Raw genomic sequence first — 6,606 nt, 5'->3', positions numbered from 1 at the left:
CCAGGAATGCAAGTGAACTCAACCAGAACTCACACTTCGAGAACTTAGCATATAACTAACTATCCCTTAGAGTCAGAAGAACCACTCTAAGATGATGCTCGTGCTACTCCTGGCTGCGGGAATATATCAAAATATCATCAATGAAAACTATCACGAATGAATCCAAATAAGGCCTGAACACTCGGTTCATCAAATCCATAAAAGTTGTTAGGGCATTTGTCAACCCGAATGACATCACCAAGAACTCATAATGCCTGTACCGAGTACGGAAAGCTGTCTTAGGGACATTGGATGCCCTAATCCTCAACTGATGGTAGCTAGATCTCAAGTCAATCTTCGAAAATACCTTGGCACCCTAAAGCTGATCAAACAAATTATCAATCCTCGGCAATGGATACTTATTCTTGATTGTAACCTTGTTCAGCTACCGGTAATCAATACACATTCTCATCGACCCGTCCTTCTTCCTAACAAACAACACCGGCGCACCACAAGGCAAAACACTTAGCCTAATGAAACCCTTCTCAAGCAAGTTTTGCAACTGCTCCTTTAGCTCCTTCAACTCAGGCGGGGCCATACGATACAGCAGGATAGAAATTTGCTGAGTGCCCAGAGCCAAATCAATGTAAAAATCAATATCCTTGTCAGGTAGCATACCCGGCAAGTCTGAAGGGAATACCTCGGGAAACTCACAAACAACGGACACAGAATCAATAGAAGTAACCTCAGCACTAGAATCACGAACATATGCCAAATAGGCCAAACACCCTTTCTCGACCATACACCGAGCCTTCACATAATAGATAACACTACGGGTAGAATGACATGGAGTCCCTCTCCACTTTAAATGGGGTAAATCTGGCAAGGCCAAGGTCACAGTCTTGGCATGATAGTCCAAGAAAGCGTGGTATGGTGATAACCAGTCCATCCCCAATATAACATCGAAATCAACCATGTCCAGAAGCAACAAATCTACACGAGTCTCAAGACCCCCAATCACGACTATACAAGAGCGATGGACTCGATATACCATAATAGAATCACCCACCGGTGTAGATATATATACAGGGGCACTCAAGGAATCACTAGGCATGACCAAATACGGTGCAAAATAAGATGACACATAGGAGTACGTAGACCCTGGATCAAATAATACGGAAGAATCTCTACCACAAATCAGAACAATACCTATGATAACTGTATCGGAAGCCTCATCCTCAAGCCTGGCTGGAAGAGCATAACATCGGGGCTAGGCTCCACCACCTTGGACTACCTCTTTGGGACGGCCTGCAGCTAGCTGGCCTCCACCTTTAGCGCTCTAAGCTCCACCTATAGAACCTCTACCTCCACTTCTAGCACCTCTACCCCCACCTCTAGCTGGCAGGGCGGTCTGTGGAACACCTTGTGCATGAACCATAGCACGGGAACCTTGTTGCTGCGACTGAGTACCCACCAATCTCGGACAAGCCCTCCTGATATGACCATACTCACCACACTCAAAACATCCACCTAAGTGTTGCGGCTGAGGAAACTGAGACTGACCCTGGCGACCTGAATGACCACCCCGAAAACTCTGGAGTGGCGGTGCACTGATAGGAGCTGGTGGTGCACCATAGGGATGCTAATCAGAATACTGCATGTGAGAACCACGATCACCTGAAGCACCATGAGAAACCTGAAGGGCTGACTGAAAGGGCCTATAAGGATGGACTCTATCGTACGAATCCCTACCTCCAGATGAGGCACCACTGAATCTGCCTGAATGATGGGGCCTCTTGTCTGACCCATGACCACCTCCCTACGACAGCACCATCTCCACTCTCCTGTCCACATTGGCCGCCTCCTGGAAAGTAATCTCACTCCCAGTCTCCCTGGCCATCTGAAGACGAATCGGCTAAATAAGTCCATCAATGAACCTCCCCACCCTCTCTCTCTCTCGATGGGGAGTATGACAAGAGCATGACTAGCCAAGTCGATGAATCTGGTCTCATACTGGGTAAGAGTCATGGAACCTTGCTGGAGACGCTCAAACTACCTCTGATAGGCCTCCCTCTGAGTGATGGGGAGAAACTTTTCCAGAAATAGCTGAGTAAACTGCTCCCAAGTCAAATATGGTGATCCGGCTGGTCTAGCCAAACAGAAATCCCTCCACCAAGTCTTGTCGGATCCAGAGAAGCGAAAAGTGGCAAAATCGACCCCATTGGTCTCAACTATCCCCGTGTTCCTGAGAACCTCATAACAACTGTCTAGATAATCCTGGGATTCTCAGTAGATGCACCGCTGAAAGTAGTAGTAAAGAGCTTGGTGAACCTATACAATCTCCATAAGGCATCGGCAGACATAGCTGCTCCATCACCGGTCTGAGCTACCACACCCGACTGAATTGCTCCAACTGGCTGAACTGCTGGAGTCTGAAACTGGGGAGCTACCTACTCCGGGGTGCAAGTAGCAGGAGTCTGGGCTCCCCCTATAACCTGAGAGATGGATGGTGCTATAGGAAGCAAGCCTGCCTGGGTGGCACTCTCCATAAGGCCCACTAAATGGACCAGAGCATCCTGAAGTACTGGGGTAGCAATAAACCCCTCTGGGACCTGGGCTGGGCCTACCGGAATTGTCTGGGCTGGAAACTCATCATCAAAGTCAACATGAGGCTCCCCCGTTGGTGCTGCTGCTCTGGGCTGAGCTCTATCCCGACCTCTAGCACAGCCTCGGCCTCGCCCTCTACCCCTCGTGGGAGCTGCTACTAGGGGCTCAGGCTGCTGATCGGTGGATGAGGAAGCGCATGTTCTTGACATCTGTGAATGAACAGAGTAGAAAGTCAATTAGCATTGAGAAACCAAAACGCACGACAAGAAAGAACAAATGTGAAGTTTTTCCTAACTCTGTAACCTCTGGGGGATAAATACAGGCGTCTCCATACCCATCCCTCAGACTCTACTAATCTTGTTCGTGAATTGTAAGACCTATGTAACCTAAAGCTCTGATACCAACTTGTCACGACCCGGATTTTCCACCCTCAGGAGTCGTGATGGCGCCTACTCCTAGAAGCTAGGCAAGCCGTGACATATAGAAATTCTAACTCTTTCATTTTAATCCTTTTTACGATTTTGAATTAGCAGGTAATCAACATTTAAATATTAACGATAAACAGAACAAGCGGAAGACTTAAACAGCTAAAGATAACCAAGCCAGTACTGTGATGCCAATATACTCCTCTACCCGGAATCTGGTGTCACAATATTCACGAATGGTCTATGAGTACTACATACAAATGTCTGAAAGAAATACAATCTGTCTCGAAATCTAATGAAAACAGAGTACATAATAGAGTAGAAGAGAACGTCGGGACTGCGGACGCCTGCAAGACTACCTCGAGATCTCTAGCTGGACTGAAGGCAGGTTCTCCAAGTGCTACTGTCCAAAAGTTGCTCAGCATCAGCACAACCAACCTCATGTGCTGGTAAGTGTCTGGCCTAACCCCGGCGAGGTAGTGACGAGGCTAGGACCATACTCCAGATAAACTTGTGCAGTTATATAATATACACCAGAAATTAAACAGGAATAAACAATTAACATGGGAGGGGGTACATGCTATGGGGGAAATGTCAAATCCAGCAGAAACTTAAGAGAAATATGAGGGAACAATTCAAGATCTACGACAAAACAATAATAACACTGTTGCGGCGCGCAACCCGATCCCTATCATTTAACACTGTTGCGGCGTGCAACCCGATCCAACGGTATCACTGTTGCGGTGTGCAACCCGATCCAATATAACATTGTTGCGGCGTACAACCCAATCCAACATAACATTGTTGCGGCGTGCAACCCGATCCAATATAACATTGTTGTGGCATGCAACTCGTTCCATATATAGCATTGTTGTGGCGTGCAACACGTTCCATATATTTATATACCTTTAGCAACAACCATACCAAGAGTCCCGACAAGGGATCAACAATAAACTACACTATCCCGGCAAAGGATTCGACAGTAAAAGTAAATACGTCCTGGCAAGGGAGAAACAGCTATAACCAATCTTTACCCAATATCTACTCATCTCAGCTAACATCAATACTTAATCATAAGTAAATTCCACGAAAACAAACTTAATCCTTGCTCAATATCAAGAATCATCAATTAAAGCATCCGTAGTATCATTAAAGAATACAACAAATTAAAATTTAAGACTCACGGTCATGCTCGACACCAACGTATAGATACTCGTCACCATACCTATATGTTGTACTCAGATAGAAGCAAATAGCAAATAGGACACAACTCATAATCCTTCAAGCTAAAGTTAGACCAAACACTTACCTCGAACTCCCACGGCCAACTCAAGCCTCAAACACCGCCTTTCCTTTTGAATTTGACTCCAAATCAATTGTTTCTAGACATAATCGACTTAATAACACCAATAAACAATTAACAATCCAATTCCAATGCTTAATAATAGCTTTACCATCATTCTTCTCAAAAAGTCAAAAATTGACCACGGGCCCGCTTGGTCAAAACACGAGGTTCGAACCAAAATTCGATCACCCATTCACCCACGATCCCGAATATATATTTTGTTTTGAAATCCGACCCCAAAACGAGGTCAAATTCCCAAATAATCAAAAAGCCCTAACTCTACCCAAATCTCTAATTTTCTACCCTTAATCTCATGTTTTAGGCCTAGAAATCTAGTAGGTGTTGATAAAATGGAAGAAAACGAGTTTAGGATTACATACCCATGAAGCTATGGTGAAGTTCCTCTTCAAAAATCGCCCAAGAGGTGTGGAGAAGAAGGAGTTTATAAAAAATGGTGGAATTCCCGTAATACATTCTGTTTTTGGAACTTAAAATAACTGGGCGAATTTTCTCTATGCGTTCGTGACAGGTTCATCGCATTCGCGATGAGCTAGGCCTGAGAGACCTTCACATTCGCGGAAATGGGCTCGCATTCGCGGAGAACTAACTCCTCGAGCCTTCGCGTTCACATCCAGGTGGTCGTGTTCACGTAGGTATAATGCCCCTCCCCCTGCCCAGGCTCATAAGCCTTCGCGTTCGCGATACCAGGCCCGCGTTCGCGAAGGGAAGACCCCCCAAAGCTTCGTGTTCACGAACTAGGTCTCACGTTCGTGTAGAAGGAAATTTCCTTCAGCAAGAATAACTCATCGCGTTCGCGGGAGCGAGGGTCCTCCCGCGAACGCGAAGAAGAAAATACCAGCACACCAGAAACTGAAAAACCTGCAACTTTTATGAGTTTAAAAACCTTCCAAAACACATCCGAAACACACCCGAGCCCTCGGGGCTCCAAACCAAACATACGTACTAACTCAAAAGCATCATATGAACTTATTCGTGCGATCAAATCACCAAATTAACCCCTTAAACAACGAATTAAACCTCAAAATCAATGAAATATTTCAAAACTTCTTAAAACATCAAAGTTTGCATTTAAGGTTCGAATCACGTTAAACGGATTCCGTTTCTTACCAATCTTCACAGAATTATCTTAAATCACATATAAGACCTGTACCGATCGCCGGAACGAAAATACGGGCTCGATACCAACATGTTCTAATCAAAATTCATTTCCAAATCCTTTAAATAATTTCAGAAATAATTTTCTTTAAAAATTCATTTCTCGGACTTGGAACCTCGGAATTCGATTCCGAGCATACGCCCAAGTCCCATATTTTCCAAATTATGGGTCTGGATCCGTTTACCCAAAATATTGACCGAACTCAAATTAATTCATTTTATAGTCAAAATTTATCATTTTTTATAGATTTTCACATATAAGTTTTTCGGCTACGCGCTCAGATTGCGCACGCAAATCGAGATGATGCTAAAAGAGGTTCTTAAAGCCTTAGAACGCAGAATTTCATTTTAAAATAAGTGATGACCTCTTGGGTCACCATAGTAAGTAATTCTTACTCGGTTTGGATTAATTTCCACGAATCTATGCTTAAATTCATCCTTTGAATTCGAATTTGGGGTTAAAGTTTGGAGAAAAATTGGGAAAAGTTCTTAGGCCTAATTTTGGAATTTTGATCAAGATTTTGATGTCGGATTGGAGGAACTTCTGTATATATGAACTCGTTTGAGTGTGAGGATTCCGAATTTGTCAATTTTACCAGATTTCGAGACGTGGGCTCGAGAGGTATTTTGGTCATTTTCCTAATTTCGCGTATTAGCTTAGAATTAATTAGTAGAATCAGTTACTTGAAGTTATATTTACATTATGCAATTGATTTGAATAGATTTGGGCCATTTGGAGTCGAGTACACGTGGCAAGAGCGTGGTTTCGTGTTGATTTTTAAGCTGGTTCAAGGTAAGTGGCTTGTCTAACCTTGTGTGGAGGAACTCCCCTTAGGATTTGGTATTGTTGATATTTGAAATGCCTTGTACGTGAGGTGACGAATGTGTACTTGTGCTAATCGTTGAAAATCCTGTTTTCATTAAGTAAATATAATTGTGTTTCCTTTCCTATTTATACTACTTGCAATTTAAGCCTGTTGTTAGCGTAGGAAAACAATATGTCTAATTGACTTAATTGCTTTACTTGCTCAAACTGTCTTATTTGGATTATGTGCAGCATGCTAGGTTAGAAAT

The sequence above is a fragment of the Nicotiana tabacum genome, chromosome 22 (genome assembly GCF_000715075.1).
Source record: "Nicotiana tabacum cultivar K326 chromosome 22, ASM71507v2, whole genome shotgun sequence".
In the NCBI taxonomy this organism is placed as follows: Eukaryota; Viridiplantae; Streptophyta; class Magnoliopsida; order Solanales; family Solanaceae; genus Nicotiana; species Nicotiana tabacum.
This window is presented reverse-complemented; position numbering follows the sequence as displayed.